This window comes from Protopterus annectens, chromosome 3.part1, assembly GCF_019279795.1.
Source record: "Protopterus annectens isolate FY-2018-M chromosome 3.part1, PAN1.0, whole genome shotgun sequence".
Classification (NCBI taxonomy): Eukaryota; Metazoa; Chordata; order Ceratodontiformes; family Protopteridae; genus Protopterus; species Protopterus annectens.
Genome location: NC_056732.1, coordinates 828947867 through 828973637, shown reverse-complemented (window position 1 = coordinate 828973637; position 25771 = coordinate 828947867).

Below are 25771 nucleotides of genomic sequence, written 5' to 3'. Positions count from 1 at the left end.
AATCTATGATTCCACCAGAAATATTTTTCTTTCAGATATGGATATTTGGAGACGATATCTTGATGATATCTGGCTAGTGTGGAGAGGTGATGAGTCTAGTTTGTTGGCTTTTGTTGAGTATTTGAATAACAATGAATGGGGTCTTGGGTTCACGGAACAGCATGATACCCATAGGATGATCTTTTTGGATGTTGTTGCGAAACTCCCTGATGGCACGCTTGAGAGTGAGACTTATAGGAAATTCCCCCAGTACAATTCATTGTTACATGCTTCAAGTTTCCATGCTCCACACATAGCTAACAACATCCCGAAATCCCAATTCATCAGGACTAAACGGATATGTTCGCAATATTCCACATATCACAAAAATTCGGAGGACCTTAGATATAGGTTTAAGCAAAGAGGTTATAAGGCAGGGGTTGTAGCAAATGCTATGAGGCAGGTACAAGGAATGGAGCGGAGTCAGTTACTTCAATATAAGGATAAGGAGAAGGATAATGCACCATCCAAACCACTCAGACTCACAACAACATATGGGAGGAATACTATTGGTTTTGTCAATATTGTACAGCGTCATTGGAATATTTTGCAGAGTGATCCAGATGTTGCCAGGACTATTCCCCAGAAATGTATGTTTTCATATAGAAATGGTAAAAACCTGAAATCTTATTTCAACCATTACAAAACTAGTGATACGAGAGGTAGGAACAAAATACAAACTACTATTTCTGGACATAGTCTGTATGGTTGCTTTCCTGTGGACATTGTGTAAACTGTAAATATATATGTAGTACCAAGGAATTTTCAAGTCGTAACTGTGCAAAGGTCTTTGATATTAACATGTTATGCAATTGTAGCACTGATTGGGCCATTTACATGGCCACATGCAAATGTGGTGCATTTTACATTGGGCAAACTTCCAGATGTTTAAGGTTACGTATCTCTGAACACTATAGTAATATTAAACAGAAAAGCTCACAAATGCATTGTATAAACACCAGTTGTCACACCCATCAGCATTATTTTTATTTGTTATTATAGATGTGATTCAGGGTGATCGTAGAAACAAAATTGGATGGCATGAGATTTTAAATAGAAAAGAAAAAAAGTGGATCATTAAGCTGGGTGGGCTTTTCCCTCCAGGACTTAATGAGCATCTATAATGTTTCTACCAATGAGAATGTATCCCCACATATTTAAGTAGCAGGAAATACTGTGATTTCTGATACACTGATGAAGGCTGTGTAATTTACCAGCCGAAACCGGTATGATTATTTTTCTGCTATGATGTTAATAATTTAATACAGAATTATTGATCACTGTTTGCTGGCTCCGTTTGTTGGTCTGTTGGTATGCTTTCCTTGGGGCCGTGCAACACCTACGTGCAGGAAGAGGCTGGTGGTGTAATTTGAACACCCTAGTTAAAACCAAGGGACTTAATCACACTGTATGCAATAGCACTTGTACTGCCTAACAACAGAATACACAGCTTTTGCTAGGATCGAAGCAAGGACCCATAACACCATAACATAAACAGTTTCTCACTAAGTTATCCCACAGATACATATCTTTGACGTATTCACAAACATATTGACCATCACAGTCAGTCAACAGTACAGGGAATCTATTGCAACAAGTAGCTGTAGGTGTGTATGAGTATATATAAATATATATATATATATATATATATATATATATATATATATATATATATACACATATACACATCCATTTGTCTACATATACATATATATATATATATATATATATATATATATATATATATATAGGCACATATACATTTCACCTTTCATAGTGAGAATATCAATTATACAAAGGATGTAAGGTGTACAGTAATGTAATAAAATTGCACGGTCTTGGGATAAATGCATTGAAGGTGTTCACAGCTCAGGTAGCTTTAGCAGGCCTTACTGGCTTCAACATTGCAAACTGAACAAACCACCCACAGTGTTTAACCACCACATGTCATATACCAGCACTGTATGCTGTCTTGTTTGTCACACACTAAAACCTACATACAAATATGCGCATACTAACCTTCACCAACATATATATCTCTCCCCTTCGCAAACAGTTGCAATATGTCCCCTGCTCTATGTACATATACAGATGTGAATATATATGACACATATATATTTCTGCGTATGTGTGTGGCATACACACACATGGTCCACACTGTTGTAAGTCCCTGGACCTCACAGCTGAACTGTTGGGCCTTGCTGCAACACAAACAGGTGTCACATATGAACACAGACTATCATTAGGTGGGGTATATATGGCAACAGATGCTACATAAGCATACTAGACTGCTGCAGCAGTTGCCAATGCTAAGCTACACTTTAATATGACTATCATGCATGTGTTGTTCTGTCACACAATGTTTATATAATGCCAGCGCTAATCCCCCCAACAGCCATTGGCAACACTACTGTACAGAACACAGATAACATGGATCAGATCTTTGACATTTAATGCTAAGCTACACATTTCACAGGTATGTCCCACTGCCCACAGGTACACACAGTATTGTCCATAGCAGTAGTTAATCAGAACATCTGTGTATAAAGAAGTACTGCTGCCACAGATGAATGTTTCACATTATGTAGACTATTCTTCAATAACATCTACTACATGCCAGTAAATACATATGTGTCACATACCTTTCCTTTGTATAATTTGGTAATATTTCTTTTTCCTTTTCTCTCTCTCTCTCTCTCTCTCTCTGTCAGTCTCTGCAATAGAGTGATTGAGTTTGCTGGCAGAGATTGCAGCCTGCTTTTGTTGGAATTTGCACATGAGCATGTGATGGCCTCTGCACCAATTAGTGGCCACCATTTGCTATATTGCATGCAGCCTGCTGTGTAGTAATTGCAATAATCACTGTCATAGCAACCCAGTACTATAAATTGCTGACTCATGTAGGCGTGGCCCTTTCAGCTTTCCAAGATGGAGATCATCTTTGTTTGGTGTGGACATCATTGTTTAAGACAGAAGGTTGGTATAGTTCTTATATCAGAAGCCAGGGGTGTAGCCAGAGATTTACATTTTGTACTCAGACCTAATGGTGCTGCTTCCAGTACCGACTTGTCAGTGTAGATATGTACTCATCCCTCAAAATGCTACCCCAAGATACATGGAAAGATGTACTTTCTTTTCAACTGTTACAATTAACTGCCATACAAAGCTAGTTATAGAGATGTATTCCTTTGGCACAAGAATTGTTTGTGAACTGCTATACTGTGAATATTCATTTACTCAGTTCTAAACAGTTTGCGCTTTTTTAGTGTTGACATTAGCACGTGCTGCTCAGAAAAACTGGACACATTTCAGTACAGTGAGTATGCTTACCTACATCCTTGGTAGACCCTGCACACACAGGTATATTCTACATTTGGGTAGGGTTGCAAAAGTACAGAGAGTGTAAGTAGTATTGTGTAGATTTTATCTTGCTGGACTTACAGGGTTGCTGTGTACATGTTAGTTTATCAAGGCAAGTAGTCTGTCTGCGTAACTCCCAACTGTGGACCTACCCACATGATAGCCTGTTATTTTTTGTCTGTGCACCACACAGGTTTTTCAGCAATAGAGCAATGGCATTCTTACAGTTGGTTGCTACCAGTACATGGCTACATCCATTTGTATTTCAGTGTTGTATTCCTACATAAGGGTATGCTTCCGAAACTCCTTCCAAAGCTATTTGCACAGTGTGTAACAGAAGAAAGGCTAATATGCCTCTGTGTTTCTGCCTCTGCCAGACCTCTCAACCAATCAGGTACATATTTGAACAGACTCAGGGAAAAGTCAAGAAAAAGTCAGGGACAATCAGGGACACCTTTAAAATATTAGTACCATTAAGTTGAAACATTGAGAGAATCAGAGCATATGAATTAATACACCTTTTCTGAAGTCTCTAACTCTTAATTATTGTCATTATTCATTAAGTGTAATTCACCACCTTTCTGCCCAAAGTCAGTAGATTTAGGAGGGATTCAGAGGGACAGAGCTAAAATTTGTGTCAAAATCAGGGACATCCCTGAAAATTAGGGACAGTTGAGAGGTATGGCCTCTGCCCTAAACAGATATGCCAGTGCTTGTCCTGCTGTGATACTGTGTGGGGTTGCAAAGTGATGGTGTAACATTATTTCCTGCTAGAATGGCTGCTTCTCTTATCACAGTCATGTAATGTAATCCCACAACAACTGTTGGTCAACATCCACAGAACAAGGTGTGTGATATGGTATTCCTAATTTTCCTTTACATTCACTCATTCTGATGCATGATATAATTATTTAAGCACCAAGTTGATGTATATCTACCGTGGCTTAGTGGTACATATTGTGTAGTGTGTGCAAGGTCCGAGGTTCGAGACTTACAGAGGTGTTTTATTTTGTTCCTGAGCAGAACAAGGGCCCTCACATACAGAGTGACTAAGGCACTTTTAAGCAGTTGTAAGCGGGTTTGCACATTGCTGCACATTGCTTAGCCAAGCTCAAACAAGCGCAAACCCGCGCAAATCCGCTAACTACTACTTAATAGTGCTTACTCCTGTGCACCTCCGCACTAATTTCTTTGAAAGAAAAGAAAAATGGGGAGATAGGAAAGTGGTGAAAAAGGGGCACAAAGAGGGAAAGACAGTATGGAAAATAGCTCGGGATGTGTAGGATGGGTGTAGCGAAGGTCCATAGCTGCCCATTTCTTCAACAGCAACAGTTGTGCATATGCAATAAATTTGGAGGTAGATATGAACTCTTCAACCCCTGAGAGAGGGGTGAGGACAACAAAGTATGTTGTAATGCCAATTAAATAACATTTATTGCATGTGTCCTGTGGACATGTGTGCAAAATGGGCAGCTATGTATGGGGTGTAATTTTTTTGGGGGGAGCAGATTGCCCTTTTTTTTTCAGGTGAGAGTGGAATGTGGGTTAGGGGAAGTAGGTATATTTGGGGAGGTAGGTTGGGGAGGTAAACAGACAAGACAAATAAGATGCATACAGGGACAGTATATGACACATGTGGTGGGTGAACACCTTTGACGGAGAGGGATGTTTGGAAAAAGCAAGCCCATGAGCCCCCAGATGGAAACAGTGGGACTGAGGTCCCCACCCATGGGCAGTCACCACTGCACCTTCACGGCCCAGAGGGTGGCTCTGCTGGGGGCTGTGTAGGAGGGGCAGGCTGACCCAGAAGTTGTGCCACTTGGGCCTCAAGCTGGCGTAGAGGTTCTGCAACAGAACATTCAATCTCTCTATGCACCACAGCCCGGACCGTTCGAAGGGTGATAGGTGCCCCTCTGCCCATGCTTGCATGGGGGAGGCCAAGCCCCATCCCCTACAGTGCTTCCACCCGAAGGTGGCACAGGGCCAATGGAGGAGGAAGTCCCAGGCTGGGCACCAGATCTGCTGGTGCCAGGTGCCATGGCCAGCTGAGATGGGACAGGTGGGTCCGCTGGGATCGGCCTTCCCATACGAACTATGTTTTGGAGAGTTTAATAAAGATATGGGTTGGTAACAGTCAACAGCATTCCCATTTAGTTATAACAGCATGCAGAAGTATTCCCATTGAACCAACACACCAGATTTTCAACAATTGAAAAGCAAGCATAACACATGCATATATAGAACAAAAATGGACATTACAACAGCATGCAGGTTGAATTGATGGCAACAGGCCACTAATATTGTGGTATTTTAACAGGGCACATGCATAGAAATAAATGCAAATATTTATAAACCAATAGGACATATGTTCCAGCAAATGTTTTGAGATTAGACATACCGATTGAGGTGTGGAATTGCATTTTTATGCACATACAGTAGGGTGGGAAAAGATAGCTCAATTAACAACTTATATAGTCTTCTGGTTTTCACTACATTCCTATTAACTGCAATTATATGTCCCTTACATGTATTATTACACTACCCAATGTCCTTATATTGTGCAATTGGATTTTGCTAGATAATTATATACATGAGCTGTATCTTACATACAAACTGTGCAAGATACAGATGTTACTGCAACATATTTTGAGAGCTGCTCACACACACTACTGCTAAGATGGTACACTGAAAGATCTACTTTCATATAATTATCTAGATATGTTCAGGTGAAAGTATCAGTTATATGTTAACAGCTCCTTACAATTCTGGCAGCACACTGACATTTCTGGGGAACACAATATCAAGCTAGTCATGTGCCAGATTAAGCTGTGCATGCTGGGCATGAACCAACAGTTGAGGGCTGTAAATATGCATAAAAGCTACTGGCACTCCCTTCATCCACATTATATGGACCTACCCAAGTGTGGTAGTACAACAGTACTATTTGTAGAATGCAACAGTACAACAACATATCAAAGAAAATGACACAGACACACTCCAGGAATTATACATTTATTAAAAGAGTATTACACCTTTATTTATTGGGTTAAATGACTTTTTGAAGGCTCTCTCATTTATTTTATATAACAGTACATGGAGAATACTTACTAACCTGCCTCATGACGCAGCCTTTGCAGCCTATCTTCATGGGCTTGCAGGTTCATAGCCCGGTCACCTGCAGCTGTGAAGTAAATGCAGTGATATTGAGAAATACCTATCCATAGTATAGACAATCATGGCAATTCTTAACTACTTAATACAATGGCTACTTACTCAGTACTGGGGAATTAGGCATCATACTGGATTCCTGGATCCACTGGTCCAGTTCATCCCCCCTACATCACTTCAGGTCAGAATGATGGTGCCTCACCTGCTCACCAGTCCGAGGAACACCAGTGGCACTGGTGAGATCACAGGCAAGATGGTTCCAGGCCTCCATTTTATATTGGGTACCCTGGTACTGGCCCCGCAGAAGTCTTTCCTCATGTTTGTGGATGAGGAGCCAAACCATAATTTTGGTCTCCTGGATGCCCCAGCGTTGTGCTCTAAATCGAGTGCCTTCACCAACACCAGCCATGCTGATTGCAGAAGGAAGCTACAACCAGTTATAGCAAGATTCCCACCTGTGGAGCTTAAATATGCCTCATTTCCCACTCTTATTTGTGATTGGCCAGTTCTGGAAAAACTCAGCTGTAGCCACGCCTGCTTAGCTGATGTTGGCGATGTTTAAAATCCCTTTGATAGATATGTGTCTGTTGAAAGTGCATGCTTGTGAAATGCTGTCATGGCTTAGTGGTTAAGTACTGTGACTATAGTGCACAGTATCCTGAGTTTGAGCCCCATCACTGCTTTTTATTTTCCTGCTGGGCAGACCTGACTGGTTAAGGAACAGTAAAGCAGGTGTGAGCGTGTTTACCCGACTTTGCTCAACTTTGCCCAACTTTGCCCGACGTAGCACTGGTTAGCGTGGTGCGCAGCTACACGCAAATACGTTGCAGTTGCGCTGGTTAGCGCGGTGCACAGTTACATGCAATTGTATTTAAATATGCTCAATAATGGTAAAATGTGCTGAGCAATGCCTTATATTGCTTAAAATAGGGTACTCATGCCTCAGAATGCATAACCATTTCACCTTCATATATATATATATAATTCACTCACTACTACATTTAACATTTCAATGCTTTTTTCAAAAGTTATACATAAAAAATGTCAGGAAATATTTTTGTATACATATTTCCCACAGAAAATGGAACGTGCAGTAGTGGGACTCAAACAGGGAATGCCTCTTCTTTGTGTGAAGGCTCTAACCACTACGCTATCGCTATGTTGCTTAATTTGCATATATTTTTCTTATTATCCTCTTCTGGTGTCTAAGCTGCTAACTCCAGCTAAGCAATGGGCAAACCCGTGCAAACCCGTGCAACTACGAGCAGCTATATTGGAAGAAAAAAAAAATTCTTTTTATTTTTAATTTTGTAAGTTGTTTAACATATGGGGGAGTGTAGTGTTACATTGTACACATGTGAGAGGACTCACTCATGTAACTGGAAATTGCAGCATTTCTTCATTGCAGGGGCGTGGATTTTTGGACTGCTCGGCAGTCTGACACGCCCCATACACTCATCCATGCCCCGTGTAAGCTTTAGAATTGAGGCAGCACACCCTTGTTAATATGCATGGCGTGCTGCCATCATACTCTTACACTGGCGCTTCCATGTAAGACTAATCTAGTCTTACACAGAAGATTAGTAAATCTGGGGGATGATGTTTTCTGAAGAAAATTCTTGTATTTTTTGCTTAGTCTTATGTTTCTGGTACTCAAGCTAAAATAGGTCACTTTTGGAAATGAGTGCATTCAGTGGTATTCTCTGCTTGGTCTGGTAATATTACCCTTTAGGTAGGTAACCATAATATTGTCAGGGCTGTGATTTTGCTGAAGGATACTTGACCATCCAGCTGTTTCTTGTAGCATTTCTCAGCCTGTTAAGATGTTTTTGTATCTCTTGTCTGCTATTACTGAGGTCAGTATGTATTGTAACTGCTACTGTTATTTTTTTACATTTTAACACAGTTACAATCGACGAGCCTCGCTGCCGAACTACATACTTACTCCCCCCGCTGCCGAACTACATACTTACCTCCCCACTGCCGAACTACATACTTACTCCCCCACTGCAAAGCTACATACATACCCCGCTGCTGAACTACATACTTACCTTCCCGCTGCTGAACAACATACTTACTCCACCCACTGCAAAACTACATACTTACCCCCCCCCCCGCTGCTGAACTGCATACTTACTACACTCTCCTGTGTTGTTTCAGTAATTACACTCTCTCACTCCCACCAATGTAAAAGTAAAACTGTCATATCAGCTTACTTGGGCCCCCTTGACCTGTAACTTAGTTATTGTGGTGAGAGTGTTGTGATTTGACATTAACTGTAGAGCTTTTCTCCCCAGGCATGCAATAAAAAGGGGCCTCTCATGGCCCATTCAGACTTTCTTGGTAAACAAATGCTTAAAAAAAAATAAATCAATAAATATTAATATAAGATTTGATTATTTGCAGATGATACATTGTTGAATGTTGGAGATATAGAAAAGTCCTTTGAAGAGAGGCATAAGCCAGTTAAACTCATTGTGATAGTTTCAAAGATGAAATTTAATGATAATAAAACAGAAATATTAACTCTAAATCAAACTTAGGCTAGTAAATTATTAAAAAAATATAATCTGAATTCTCCAAAGATATCAAACATTCAAAGGTACCTACTAGGCTATCAATCTGTATATTAAGAAACCTAGACTTACATTCCCACGGTAGTTTTACTCCTACAATTTTCATGCAAATAACCCAGATATAGGCCATATAAGGATAAACATTTACATATTTTCCCTATCCATCTGGGACAGTGGTCTGAAACCATGGATGAATTTGTGGTTATCCATCCATATATATATATATATATATATATATATATATATATATAGATATTACATTTGGCTGGAATAAAAACAAGAACTTTACTGTGCACAAACACGGGCGCTTTCACTTATCGCTTCTTCAGGTGTAAAAACAGCACAATGAAAACACACCCTTTAAATACAGTAATAAAATCACATGACCAAGACTTATTGAAACTACTGCCATAATTAAAGAAATACATACAACAATAAAACAGCATAAAAGCAGATGAAAATATATGAAAAATATGTAAAAAACAATTTACATAGATTCATCAATTAACGCTTTACAAATCTGGACTTGAGTTTTGGTCTAAGGGGAACACATTCATTAAGCCCACAGCCTGCATCTCCCCTCATTCTGACAATCCATTTTGCCTCCAATTCCTCAGTTCTTAAACGTATATCTCCTAACCTTACATCCTCCACTATTCTCCCAATAGCTATAAACTTAAAACTGTGTGTGGAATTAGTATTAAGCACATGCTTGGCAAGAGCATTAGTTTTATTCTGCTTAGAAATATTATAAATATGCTCTCTGATTCGTTCTTTGAACAATCTATCAGTTTTGCCTATGTAAAAATTTTTGCACACAATGCAGTATGCAAGATACACTATGTGCTCACTATTACAAGTGGTAGATACATTAAAGGTATATTCTTTCATTTGGTCAGGATGAAAAAACTTTCCACTAGTGTCTAAGTACTGACAGTACTTGCATCTACCACATGGCCATGTACCAATTCTTTCTCTATTAGTAGCTGCAGATTTTGTATAACATAACCTCCGTCTCAATGACTTACTATTTCTGAACATAAATCTTGGTGTACTGTCTAAATATGGCAATAATTCAGAGTCAGTAGTAAGGATACTCCAGTGTTTGTTGACTATATTCATATAGTCTCAAACATCTGCTGTATAGCACATAGGGACCCTCAATTTAACATCAGTTTCCTTGGAACACTTAAAACTTCCTAAATTCCTTCTTTTAGCTGAATAGTATGGCTGAGCAGACGGAATCCTCTTTTGTGAAATATCCCTAACATTAGATAGAACCATATCATTCTCATATCCCCTCTCATGTAAATTCCTCACAACTGTTTCCAAGTGAGAAGTAAAATCAATATCTCTAACATTTAAAAGTGAGGCACTATAAGCTTGGTTACGGACCACATTTTTAAAGACATGTGGGGGATGTGCACTATCTCTATGTAATAAATGATTAACATAGCACTCCTTCCTATATATTCTGGTGTAAATCTCTATAGCTTCATTTCTAATAATAGTGATGTCAAGATATTAATTGAATTTCTAGAGCATTCATAAGTAAACCTCAGGAAGAGTGTAGAACCATTCAGATATTCAATAAACTCAACAAGTAATTCAGGAGTACCCCCCCCAACAGGATGAAAAGATTATCCACAAATCTCCTGTAAAATAAAACATAATTTTTATATGGTCCTTGTAACACATGATGCATTTCCCAATCTACCAATACAGCATTGGCGTAGCTATTGGCACAAGATGTGCCCATAGCTACGCCATTGCATTGTCTAAAGTATTGCTGTTCAAACACAAATATGTTATGATTCAAAACAAGTTCTAACAACCTTACTATCAAGGTAATATTACTTGAATCATAAGCTGAATATTCACTGAGAAATTTCTGTACTCTTATAATCCCTTCAGAACTGGGTATAACAGTGAAAAGAGATACCACATCCGTAGTGACAAACATACCATTCACTGACCCACATTCCTCAATAAAATGGTACAAATCACTAAGGAAATGTTCAATGTCTTTAAGTACATGACATATTCTGTCGAGAACTGGCCTCAGATGTTTCTCTACAAAAATAGAAATTGTTTCTGTGCTTCAATTCCTCCCTGAAACAATAGGCCTAAGGGGCAGATTTAAACAATCTTTATGAATTTTTGGGAGTCCTTGTATTTGCGGTACAGTGGGCTTACTTATAAAGAAATAAGAAAACAATGCTTCATCTATCAATTCCATGTCTAAGAGACATTTCAATAAAATCTCAACATCATATATAATCAATTTAGTTTGTGGCAGTGTAATTTTTTCATAGAACAAAATATCAGCTAACATAATACACATTCTTTCTACGTACCAACTACAATCCAATACCACCAATGGCCCTCCCTTGTCTGCGGGTCTAATAATAATACTATCATTCATCTCAAGACCTATTAAGGCTTCTTTTTCCATCCTATTCAAATTAAAATGTTTTCGGTTATGTTGGTACTTCTGTTGTTTGAATTTTAAATCATATATATCCTGTATACATAATTTCTCAAATGCTGTAATCAAGCTATTGAATTTAGGAACATATGTGCTCGGTCTCCTAAAGTAAATGCTGTCATGTTCATTGACACAATTATTTCCATCACCAGGCTTACAATACATTAATTTAAGCATCAAATTTCTGGAGAACATTTTAATGTCAAAAATAGCCTCAGTAAAGTCAGTATATTCAGTAGATACAAAAGAAAGTCCTTTCTGTAAAACATTAATTTCTATATCAGTTAATTCAACCCTGGAAAGGTTATAAACTAAGCCTGTTTTGTGGTTTTCAAAAAGGCTTTCTTTATCGTATTGGTTTGTTGTACAGTACCTTCCCATTTGCGTTTGTTGTTCCCTCTGCTGCGACTCCTTCCTCTTTCTTTCAGTTCCTTTAAGTTTTGTTCTCTTATCGGCAGTGGAAACTGCAAAGGAAGCTGACCTAAAGGGATTGTACTACCAGAATCCAACAGATCTCTCGGCCAAACAAAAATGTTAGCAAGCCGAAAATCTCTACGGTCTTTACACATTTTGGCTACTTACGATAAAGAAAGCCTTTTTGAAAACCACAAAACAGGCTTAGTTTATAACCTTTCCAGGGTTGAATTAACTGATATACAAAGTAATGTTTTACAGAAAAGTCTTTCTTTTGTACCTACTGAATATACTGACTTTACTGAGGCTATTTTTGACATTAAAATGTTCGCCAGAAATTTGATGCTTAAATTAATGTATTGTAAGCCTGGTGATGGAAATAATTCTGTCAATGAACATGACAGGAGTAATTTTAGGAGACCGAGCACATATGTTCCTAAAGTCAATAGCTTGATTACAGCGTTTGAGAAATTATGTATACAGAATATATATGATTTAAAACTCAAACAACAGAAGTACCAACATAACCGAAAACATTTTAATTTGAATAGGATGGAAAAAGAAGCATTAAGAGGTCTTGAGATGAATGATAGTATTATTATTAGACCTGCAGACAAGGGAGGACCTTTGGTGGTATTGGATCGTAGTTGGTACATAGAAAGAATGTATATTATGTTAGCTGATATTTTGTTCTATGAAAAAATTACACTGCCACAAACTAAATTAATTATATATGATGTTGAGATTTTATTGAAATGTCTCTTAGACATGGAATTGAAGGATGAAGCATTGTTTTTTTATTTCTTTATAAGTAAGCCCACTGTACCACAAATACAAGGACTCCCAAAAATTCATAAAGATTGTTTAAATTCACCCCTTAGGCCTATTGTTTCAGGGAGGAATTGGAGCACAGAAACAGTTTCTATTCTTGTAAAGAAAAATCTGAGGCCAGTTCTTGACAGAATATGTCATGTACTTAAAGACACTGAACATTTTCTTAGCGATTTGTACCATTTTATTGAGGAATGTGGGTCAGTGAATGGTATGTTTGTCACTATGGATGTGCTATCTCTTTTCACTGTTATACCCAATTCTGAAGGGAATATAAGAGTACAGAAATTTCTCAGTGAATATTCAGCTTATGATTCAAGTAATATTACCTTGATAGTAAGGTTGTTAGAAATTGTTTTGAATCATAACATATTTGTGTTTGAACAGCAATACTATAGACAATGCAATGGTGTGGCTATGTGCACATCTTGTGCCAATAACTACGCCAATGCTGTATTGGTAGATTGGGAAATGCATCATGTGTTACAAGAACCATATAAAAAGTATGTTTTATTTTACAGGAGATTTGTGGATGATCTTTTCATCCTGTGGGGGTACTCCTGAATTAGAGATGAAGCTATAGGGATTTACAACAGAATATATAGGAAAGAGTGCTATGTTAATCATTTATTACATAGAGATAGTGCACATCCCCCACATGTCTTTAAAAATGTGGTCCGTTAACCAAGCTTATAGGGCCTCATGTTTGAATGTTAGCGATATTGATTTTACTTCTCACTTGGAAACAGTTGTGAGGAATTTACATGAGAGGGAATATGAGAATGATATGGTTGTATCTAATGTTAGGAATACTTCACAAAAGAGGATTCCGTCTGCTCAGCCATACTATTCAGCTAAAAGAAGGAATTTAGGAAGTTTTAAGTGTTCCAAGGAAACTGATGTTAAATTGAAGGTCCCTATGTGCTATACAGCAGATGTTCGAGACTATATGAATATAGTCAACAAACACTGGAGTATCCTTACTACTGACTCTGAATTATTGTTATATTTAGACAGTACACCAAGATTTATGTTCAGAAATAGTAAGTCAGTGAGACGGAGGTTATGTTATACAAAATCTGCAGCTACTAATAGAGAAAGAATTGGTACATGGCCATGTGGTAGATGCAAGTACTGTCAGTACTTAGACACTAGTGGAAAGTTTTTTCATCCGGACCAAATGAAAGAATATACCTTTAATGTATCTACCACTTGTAATAGTGAGCACATAGTGTATCTTGCATACTGCATTGTGTGCAAAAATTTTTACATAGGCAAAACTGATAGATTGTTCAAAGAACGAATCAGAGAGCATATTTATAATATTTCTAAGCAGAATAAAACTAATGCTCTAGCTAAGCATGTACTTAATACTAATTCCACACACAGTTTTAAGTTTATAGCTATTGGGAGAATAGTGGAGGATGTAAGGTTAGGAGATATATGCTTAAGAACTTCGGAATTGGAGGCAAAATGGATTGTCAGAATGAGGGGAGATGCAGGCTGTGGGCTTAATGAATGTGTTCCCCTTAGACCAAAACTCAAGTCCAGATTTGTAAAGCGTTAATTGATGAATCTATGTAAATTGTTTTTAAATATTTTTCATATATTTTCAGCTGTTTTTTATTGTATGTATTTCTTTGTGATAGTAGTTTCAATAAGTCTTGGTCATGTCATTTTATTAGTGTATTTAAAGGGTGTGTTTTCATTGTGCTGTTTTTACACCTGAAGAAGCGATAAGTGAAAGCACTCGTGTTTGTGCACAGTAAAGTTCTTGTTTTTATTCCAGCCTTGGATGTGTCCGTGTTTTATATATTTGATTGCTGTTTGCCTTAAAGACGCATTCATTGGAATAGTGGTGGACTTGCTCTTGGTTTTACATTTGAGTAGAGTTGGAGAAGTTCTTTGCTTTTTGTGAAGTAGAGGACAGTTCCATAAAGGCGGTATTCTCTGTGATACACACCAATCCCTCCAATGTCTTGCATTTATTTTGCAAAAGAGATTTTGAACAGGCATTTATGATACCATTGGATTTGCAAATGTGTAATAGGGCTGACAGAAATAGGGTTTGTTGAAGCTTTATGGGCCAGCAGAGATCATCTCTCAAGGATTTGAGACTGTCTGCATAGTTTTTATAATTTAGGATCTTGATTTTTTTTCAGTAAGAAAACATCGTGGCCTATTCTAGTCGTGACAAATGTTTGGACATGTACATACCAGAAGGAGGATTATACTCAATGAATGGCCTAATGAGTGCTGAATACAGTGCAATAATTACATCCCTGGATCTGGGTGCAAAATATAAGCTAATTAATGAAAATGAACTTCTTCATGACAGTGGATACATGGAGATTAAAAGACAGTTCAATAACAACATAGATTCCCAGACCCCTAACGACCAGATCACTGGATCACCTTTCAGGGGTATGTTGTCAATGTGATAGTTACAATGGGAGTCATGCTTTCGAAAGGATATGATTACACACGTCTTGGCATTTAGTTCTACTCCATGGATTATTTCTTTGGGACAAGCCCACTTGGAGGATCCTGGTGTCTCCTGGGGAGGTTATGATGGCACCTAGTTTCCAGTAACTTAGTCAGCCACAAACCATTAACATTAGCTTTGGCCTCTAAACAGTAAATGCCAAATAGGAATGGCCCAAGGACTAAATCTTGGGGTACACTGCTAGTGGCAGGTCTTCTGGATTAAGTAGAGCCACCCACCCTAACTTCCTGTCTTCTATTTGTGAGCCAGTTTGCTATCATATGTAGGGTTGCCACCTTTTAAGCGGGCCAAAGTGGAGCATGGGGGTGTGGCCAATATGACACTGACCACACACCCTGCATTGACGTCACCACAAGAATGGTGGAGGAAGTAATCTAATGTGGATAGCAGCTGGCTGGCTGCTGGAATAGTTAGCTGGCTGGGATGAGTCTGAAAAAATGTTATAAAGTGAAAGTGCCCTAAACCAGTAAACACATTGAAATGAATAAATTACATGAACATACAGCTTCTTGTAGTTTACATTACTCAGATTATTAAAGGGGAATGCTCATGTTTTCCCCCTATGTAATACAAACCATGTCTACTCATGTTTTGCTTGATTTTTTTTAATGTTTTATACCCTGATACTAGATCTGGTACTTGTCCTTGAAAAAGTACTACTACCCTATATCACAATTCTGCAGCACACGTTATCTGTAACTGATAGTTGTAGAACACGTACACTTAAAACACATCTACTTGAGCCTGTTGAGTTACAAGCAAACACACAGCAAACATGCCAGAAAAGCATTTGGCATCCCTTATGTGGAGGGTGTTCTCCATATTATTTTAATATTTTCATGAAAAAGCTTTTTGGGAAGATTGCAGAGAAATGGAGTATAAGTATTAATACCACAAGTGTAACTACTGTATGGCATAAGCAATAAAGCATAATCAGCTACTCTCTGAAACAGTAAGGCTTCAGCAGTTGTGATATGAGCAGTCTTGTGGCATATAAGTCTTTGTTATTTCAACTACTGATTTATCACATTACACATATTGATTGTCTGGCTCATTAAAAAAAACTCTTGTCTTTTTAATTCACGGCTGTAGAAACACTAAAAACAAACCACTCTACAGCCATGATCGTTACAGGGCTCTTCCTGCCCCAATCCCCACGCCCTTCATGATTTGCAGCCAATTGCTGCATGATTTAAAGCACCCAGACCTAACAGGTAATAGGTCTGCCTGCTGGTCCGGGTTGGTGACGTAACTGAATTGCTGTGGAAAAGCCGGAAGTAATTGCGACTTTTCAATGGCAATTCAGTGTGATCGCGAAAAAGCGGGACTTTTCAAGTCCCACTACATTCTACAGTGGGCAGCAGGTTGAGGCAGCTCAAACCGTGAGTGTCCTGCTAATAACAGGATGGGTGGCAACCTTAATCATATGAGTAAAATAGGGACTGACATTTAGCAGGGAAGGTTTTCTATGATACCCGAGTGTGGGATGGTGTTGAATGCCATTGGAGGTCTAAATATATGGTGTGCAGTGTTTTACCCATAACATTTTCAAAGAAGATGACCATGATAAGTAGGCAGAACCTGCCCTTGATGAATCTGCACTGGCACTTGTCAAGCGTCTGTAGGCTACTTATCTCCTTACATATTAATACCATAATGATCCTTTTCATTGCCTTACAGATGAGACTGGTCATGCTTCTTGGTCCAAAATTACCCAGGTCCATTGAAGACCCATCTTTGTGCAAAGGAATGACTATTACTAATTATTATCCATTCAACATGAAGCCTGTTTTTAGACAGATACTCAATAACATCTGTTAGGGATTAGAGAAGTCATGCTTTGGGCTAACCAGTAGGTAGCCTAGTATGTCAACTGGCCCCATAGATGTGTTCTTGGCCTTAAATAATTCTGTGAAAACCTGCGCATGACAGATTTGAGTGGGGAGTTGTATGTATGGGTATCTTTTCTGAGAATATTTAATGGGGGGTGAAGTTTGTACTAAATCTGTTTGCTAGTTGACTGGCTATGCCCCTCAGGTCTAAGTATGTGATGTGATTTTCTATTAGTTTTGCACAGTGATGAACCTTGTTTCTTACATTTTTAAAATAATCAAAGAAGGCATTGTAGTTAGCCTTCACCTGGAGGCTATTTTGCCTCCCTCATATCTGACTTTGTTTGTTTTGATCAGGGCTCAGAGGTCCTTGTTTACTTTAATAAGTGCATTTTTAGCATACTGACAGTGCAATTTTTTCATTGCATCTAATATTATTTATTTATTTTATTATAAAGCCAGTTTATAATTGGTTTTATTTTTGAATCTGGCTTTGAATTTATTTCTGAGGGAGATATTTGCATCCATGCAGCTACACACGTGTGAATACAGTTTGGCATTGAAGGAATCTGTATAAGTAGTAGGATAATTAAGATAGAAGGGGCTTTTGAATTTTATTAGGTCATCATGCAGTTTTAACAGATTAATTTAATCTCTGAATACCAAGGTACTGGAAGATGCTTCAGGCTTCAGTCTTAAATCGACTGTGATTGACTTGTGCACTGATTTGACCAGGATTGAAGTTGCAGTCAGTGGGGAGCAAAGCTGACCCGTATTTGTAAGGAGTATATTCAGGATTTTTGCACCCCTTATAGGGGTGTGGACTAGCTTCTCCATGTAGTTAGTATTGATGAAGTCCAGAAATCTCTGGGAATACATATTTAAAGAAGTATAACTCAACCAATTTATGGAGGGGTATCTGAAATTTCCTAAGAGAATGATGTTTGTCTCAATACATAGGGATTCAATACTAGTTAAGTAGGAGGTATGGGACAAGGGGCACATAGAAGTGGTCCTATAATTAGTGATAATATGTTAAGGGGTCTTGTTAATAGCAAGTTAGATGTGACAGAGTTCTGGGTTATTTTCTTATCTAACTAGTCTGGAGATGGAGTGTTTAAGAATATAATAACACCACTGAATTTAGTGCCTTCCCCTAATGTGGTGGGCTTGAATGTGTGATAGGCATTAAAACCGTGCACTGATGGAAAGCTTTCAATGGCCTGAATCTAATTCTCTGTAATGATGCATGTATTACTGTTTTCCAGAGTAAGGAGTGCTTGTAGGAATCGATGTTTTGTTATTATTACTGTTTAATACTCCTAGCATTTAACAGAAATTCTTTGATATTATTTCGATATTGTTTATTTATGTTTGAAACTTTAGAAGACTGGCATTGTCTAAACAAAATAAGATATTATGGTGTGAACAAGGATTTCACTAACATAAGATAGCTTTGTGGTGAGAGGTATAGGCTGTCCTTGGCAAACAATTGGGATTGTCTGCCATTTCTTCACAAGCTGATATATGTTGTATACCCTTTGAATGACAACAGAAGCTAAGCCAGTTGTTGAACATTCATGAAGTCTTTAAATTAAATGATGAAAGCGTTCAATGTTATAGCTGTGATTCATTGAATGTGGCCCTCCCTGAAGATTCAAGTTCTTAATTTAGAATTGTTGCAATTAAATTTGTTTTGTTTGTACTGCAGAATCATTCTTAGTGATGGTAGAATGTTTCTCAAAGCTAGGTTCATACCAGCCTCAGATATATATTCTGAGAGCTCTATCATCTGATTTTAAATGCATATCTAATAATATTAATGGATTGAAGAATCCAAGAAAGAGGTAGAGTCTGTCCAAATACTTGCAATTACATAAAGCTCAAAAAGTATTTAATAAAGATGTAAATAAGCTTTCATTAAATAATTATTTGGTGTTGGTAGGTTCTGGCTTTTGAGCTAAAAGAAGGGGCACTCACACTTTATGAAAGAACTCACTAGTAATGCTTAAAGTAAAAGATATCCATGTTGATAAAAAATTGTATGTTAAGCATTGTTATAACTGAGTGGAACAAAATACTATATACATTGATGAACTCTTATTGGATTCCAGGGACTGGAATAAAGATGCAAACAATTACTTAGATACTATAGCCTATTACATGAAAGGGGAGGAATGATACAAACAAACTTTCAACAGGTTTTTGATAAAATTTTAAATTTAGTCACAAATTGGAACACATTATTCCTTACCAAGGAAGAATGATTAATACTTGTTAAGATGGTAATTCCCCTAAAATATTGTTTGTCTTAAAATCTTTAGCACTATCTCCACCAAAAAAAAATTGATGAAGAAGATAAATAATATTCTACTTAACTTTTTTTGGCATCTTAATAAACCAAGAGTATCCTTTGACTGGCACAGAAAAGGCTGGGATAATGGTAGAATAGGATTCCCTGATATTCAATTGTATGCTACTTCAACAATTGTAAAAGTTACAGCATTGTGGATCAATTCATCTTATAATTCAAAATGTTAACAAATACATCAAGAAATATGATTAGTAGATAGTAAATATATCACAGCCAGTCATAAATAAATAGTACCTAATAGTTTTATCTGGTTATTAAACAGTTTTTGAGTAAATGGTATGACACCCTCTTCTCAAATTCCCTATTTAAATAACATCATTTCCTCTTTCCAGAAGTTCTCATATTCTGACCAGTATATTGAAGACTTAATATTTTCTATGTTTCCAATTTCATATACAAATGCTACTTAGAAACTCATAATTTCAACAAAATGTTACTTTTGAAACAAAAAAGTAGTTGAATTCATTGGCATTAATTCCTAAATGGTACTGATGTATATATATATATATATATATATATATATATATATATATATATATATATATAGCTATATATGGGTTCCCTTCAGAATATCAAAGGTTTAAAACTTTGAATGTCATATGATCGAGACGATATGATCAAAGTTTTAAAACTTCAAACGTTCTGAATGGAGATCTCCATATAACATGCAATGGGAGATTTTTCCTTTTCCTTACAGTAATGTGATCTCAGATATGGTATATTTAAATAGCAGGGGTTGTGGGGGTGCAGGAGGGCTTGCCCCCTGCAAAAACATTGAAGAACTATATATATATATATATATATATATATATATATATATATATATATATATATGAATCTAGGACTGTTGAACGAAAGTTCAACAGTCTGAATCCACTATCACTGAACACACTTTAGTGAAAGCACTTTTCACCAAAAAAGCACTTTCGCTAAAGTGTGTTAAAAAAAAAAAAAAAAAAACAGTAAATTAATGTTTATGCAGGGGGGCAAGCCCCCCTGCACCCCCCATATGGGGGTTGTGCCCCCCACACTTACCCTATTTTAATAGTCTCACTCCGAGATCGCACTACAGTGAAGAGAAGGAAAGCTTTACCTTATCTACACCTTAGTACAGTCTCTGCAACAGTCATTCCCCCACAACTCCCTCTAGCTGCAGGCATGCTTTAGCGAAAGAGCTTCTTTGGTGAAAAGCACTTTTGTGGCCATTTTTGTTTCAGTTAAAATTCCTTCAGGGATCAGTACGGATCCCATAAATATATATATATATATATATATATATATATATATATATATATATATATGCTATGGAGAATTTAAGGTTAAAATACAATCAAGATTTTGAGAACTGGTTAATTTTACAAATATTTAGAGACTTTGTGAACATAGAGATAAATAATATATTTAACCTAGATAAGAAATTGTCCGCCAAATTATTGGAATTCTTAATAAATATCAGTAATAATGCAATAAAAAATAAATCATATTTGTCACAAATCTATAAAATTCGTAAGTTAGATTTCATATATTTAGACAAACACATGCATCTAGAGTGTTTTTACCCTGGGCTTCTGCTGAAAATTGCTTCATTCCAAGTCAGACTTTCCTGGTAAACAGATGTTAAATAAAATAAATAAACATATTCAGACAATTCCTATTGGAACTACTCCTCAGAAATTAATAATGAAGATTTCTCTGAAGAATACAAGAAATGAATATTCAAATCTACAGATAAAACTGCATCTTCTCTATATTGAACAATTTTCACTTGGAAATTATTTTATACAGAGCTTTTGTCACTCCTCACAAAATTACAGTTACGTTTAAATCAAATTGAATTAAATGCTGGAGATATGATTCTGACATAATAGCTGATTATATGGTATATGAATGTGAAGTCATTTCCCAATTTAGAAAGAAATTGACAACATTATTCAAGCTCTATTGTTAGATAAATGTAATATTTCTTAATCTTTAGTTTTATTTAATGCTCTGATTCCCGAGATAATTCCAAAAAACCCAAGTGCATCTTCTTTGGTCTATTCTTGCCATAGCCAGAAAAGTCATTACTAAAAATTGGGAAAGTCTAGTGTCAAATTTATTAGTATGGCAAAAATTGTTTGCAGTAGTGAATTGCATACTATAAAGATGAGAACTTCTAATATTACACATTCATATTAATCTTGGCTTAAACTTAAAGACTTGCTTGAAAAATATTAATTGTTGTTGATGTATAACTTTGATATATTGATCAGCTGTGGACCTATGTAAACAGTTATTTGTTTATTTTATAATTTATCTGTTTATTGCTTTAAAACCAAACAAAAAAAATAAAAAACAAATTATATAGATAAAACTTCTATTTCTAAAAATGTTTTTATCTTTTTCCACGTAAATGATACAACTGGATTTATTGAAAATAATATTCAAAATATTTTATATATCTGTCAAATTGTTTATATGGGGAAATATTGATCAACTGATTTGTTAATTAGTGAAAATGATTTTAAACATGTCAACTGGAAACTAATTTTAAAATAAGACTGAAATTAGAAAAAAACTAAAAAAACTAAACTAAAAATAATTGATGCTAAACACTGAGAAGTCTTTTCCAAAATTCGGGAATATGTTTTGTTTATTTTTAATAATAGTGGAGACATAAAACTGTCTTTATCTAAATTATACATATGACTTAGAATATAAAATTAACACCAGTCTTTGGGACTTCTATTAAATCATACAATATGAATGAGATTGACAATGACATAAATAAAGAATTGATCCTCAAATCCATTGGTTTAACTAATTGCAGTATACATTGAAAACTTTTACATGGAGATATTTACATAGAACCTGTATTATACCTTATAAAATTAAGAAAATTTATAAAAGCAGTGATGTCACAAGTTGGAGATAAAAATTCTTTAAAAACAGACTGGTAGCAATTCTTTCTTAAAGTCCAAAAAATACTTATTACTGGAATAATATTGAGTCTTTCTTTTGTGCACTGTTACCTGATAAATGTATCATTACTAACTCTTTTATACTATAATGCTCCTTTAACCTCTTGTATTAATTTGACACAATGCACCCTAGTCTGGGCTTTATTAACAATAGCAAGAAAAGAAATTATAATGCATTGGAAGAATGATTTGTCTTCAGTCGTTAATGACTTTCTGAAGTTGTCTAATATACCAGAAACAAAAGTGTATTATTAATATCAGTTCTAGTGGTAAGAAACCAGATTCCAAATATTGAAGTAAATTGAAGTTATTACTAGAAAAATGTAATTGAATGTCACTTATAAGGAAAATCAAAATATGCTAATATTAATGCAAAGTGTGAAATCTTCAGAGCATTTATTTAGTTATTTTGTGTGCGTGTTTGTGTGCATGTGTGTGTGTGTGTGCACGTGTGTGTGTGTGTGTGTGTGTGTGTGTGTGTGTGTGTGTGTGTGTGTGTGTGTGTGTGTGTGTGTGTGTGTGCTTATGTATGCATAAATAGTTGCTTGTTTTTATATTATAAACAATAAAAAGCTGCAAAAAAGAAATAGAATCTGTTTCCTCACATTAAACTTCCATCAATGATTTTTTTCTTCCTAGAATCCTCCAAAATAATTCAAAACACAACTGTTTGTGGTCAGACCCACTGACTCAGACTGAGAACTGTGTTCAATGAATTTGTTTTAAGCACAAGAATAATTAAATGCTGAGTGTAGATTAATATATACTGGTCTGTATCCTCAGCTCTGCCATAGACTGCTACTTGATCTACATCATGCTTTAGTTTTATCTGCAGAGGATGCTCTGCATTTGTATGCTGTTCTTTATAAGCACATTGATAGTACATGTAAAAGAAAACAGGTATTAATCTCATTAATTTTTATGCCTTCAGCAAATAGCATGCAGGACATCAGAATATATTTATGCCTTCTTAACACACAGTGTTTGCACCCTTCCATATACTTCAAAACAAAACCCTGTCACTCAGTTGGTTAAAGAAAGTGTACTGATCTCAGTACTTATGTTTGCATACACAAGTCTGATTAACAGCAGCTTGAGATCTTACAATTCATGCTGTCCTTGTCTATTGTATATTTCCTTCTCTTAATAAGTATGTTAGCAACAAAGTAAATGAAATGTGCAGTTGTGTGTACGCAAGTTCCAGCATCTTTACTATGAAACAGCATGCATTTGTTCATTAGGAACTCAGTCCACCAGTTACTGCAGGCTCAGTTACACTTTTTTCATGCTATACAACTTATGAGGTGATTACACATAGCACACCAAGGTCAGCATTTTCACCTACCTTCCATAGTTCATTTCTACCAATTCTGCCTCTCCTGTATTACTGTATGGCATGACCCTGTGACACGTGTGTCCCCCCTGATCTCCCTGACAGTCTACAGCATTAGCTCATCTTAACAATGTTGTCACTTTTTTTCTTGCCTTTCCCTTTGCACATTGATATACTTTAATCCTCACTGTTTTGCTCATGTCAGCACTCTATCTTCCTCGTATTCACTCTTGCTTTTTTACTTCTTTCCCACTTTACTTATTTAGGAAGTTCACTGGCAATGTCATCTGAGCACTGTTTCTGCAGCTAGAGATGTACCACTAAACATAATGCTACAGTCAGGTATTACCTTAAAATTACTTTGCATCTATAGTCCTCTGTTGGCTTCTTAGTTCTGTATCCCAATACATGAGGCCACCAGCTCCTCTGGTGTCCAAAAGTGTCAGGAGTCATCCAATCCTTTAACTCAGCAGCTAGGAACTCAGCTGTGCACTGTCCTTCTAATCTTTCAGAGTGCCAGTTATTGCAGGCTTCCCTGTTTTCCATAGTATCCACATATTCCCATACACATCCCGTTACACATGCTACTGGGGCAATATGCACATGCTGATGTATCAGTAGGGTAGCTGCATGCTTGTGCTTTTCTTTTAGTCCCTCTTCAATATCTGTCCCTTTCACTGGATAATTTGTTATTCTAAGCCTTTTAATTTTACTATTAAAATTGCTACCAGAAGGACTAGCTTGCTGATTTTGTTTTCTGTTTTAGGGACAGTGACCAATTTCCTGCAATGTCAAGGACATTGTTGATCTCTGCACTAGCACACCTATAGCTGCTTTGGGCAATAATAATGCTTATAGTTGTTACATATGATACTATAGCCTCAAATGCCATCTCATTGACTGCTCCATAGCATCCATAACCCCATATATGTTTAATACTTTAGCTGACCATGCATACATGTTCTGTCTCAGCTGCACTAATCCCAGATGGTGCACTAGGAAATGTCCCCATTTGTTACTGCTTCAGTTTAAAGTTGAGGACGAAAATAAAAAACAAATGTTCATAGAGTTAAAGATGGACAAAATGTTTCAAGCAAACAAAACAGCTTTTAGTTCTTTACATTAACAGCTCATTGCTTTACAAAACACCTTTGCTGAACTGAAGAAAAAATAGGCCTGTGAGCTAAACAAAGAGTTGTTATATGTGTGTATAATATCCCTTTCTTAAATTTTGTCAGCCACCTTTGTTAAACTGTAATGATGCTCTACACTAGTTTCTTGCTAGAGTTCCTCATACACAAACACTGACTGGCTATCATTCGAAAAGCCACAATCATGATGTTTAAATGATTACAGATACTGCTTGTAGAAAATGACTGGCACCTTGACTACAGTGCCAACCATACCTCCATTAGCTGGTAATAGGGACAGCCATCTTATTTGCCCTGTACTTTCTATTACTTTTTGTTCATTCATAAGATAACTTGTACAGAGGGAAGAACACACAGTAAGCCTGATAGGATTCAGCTGAGGTATTTATTTTTATTTTACATTTAACTGGGTTGGTAGCCAAGTTAAAAGATCCTTTTCAGCATACCTCTCAACTATATCTGATTTTTCCTTATATTTTTGCCATGTCCCTTATAACATTTCTGATTTTTCTGGTAAATCATTGAGAACTACAGTCAGTCAGTAATGCTAGTCATTAAAGTTTCAAACTTTTTATCTTTAAGAAAATACTTGTAGATGCAAAACCTGATTTTTCATTAACTTTTGAAGTGAATTGGAATAATATTGAAAACTTGTTTCTCATTTTTAGACTTACATCCACCCATTATTTTTAGTTTTTTCCAGAATTCTTGAGTAAAGGACTTGAAAGATGTGCTTTTT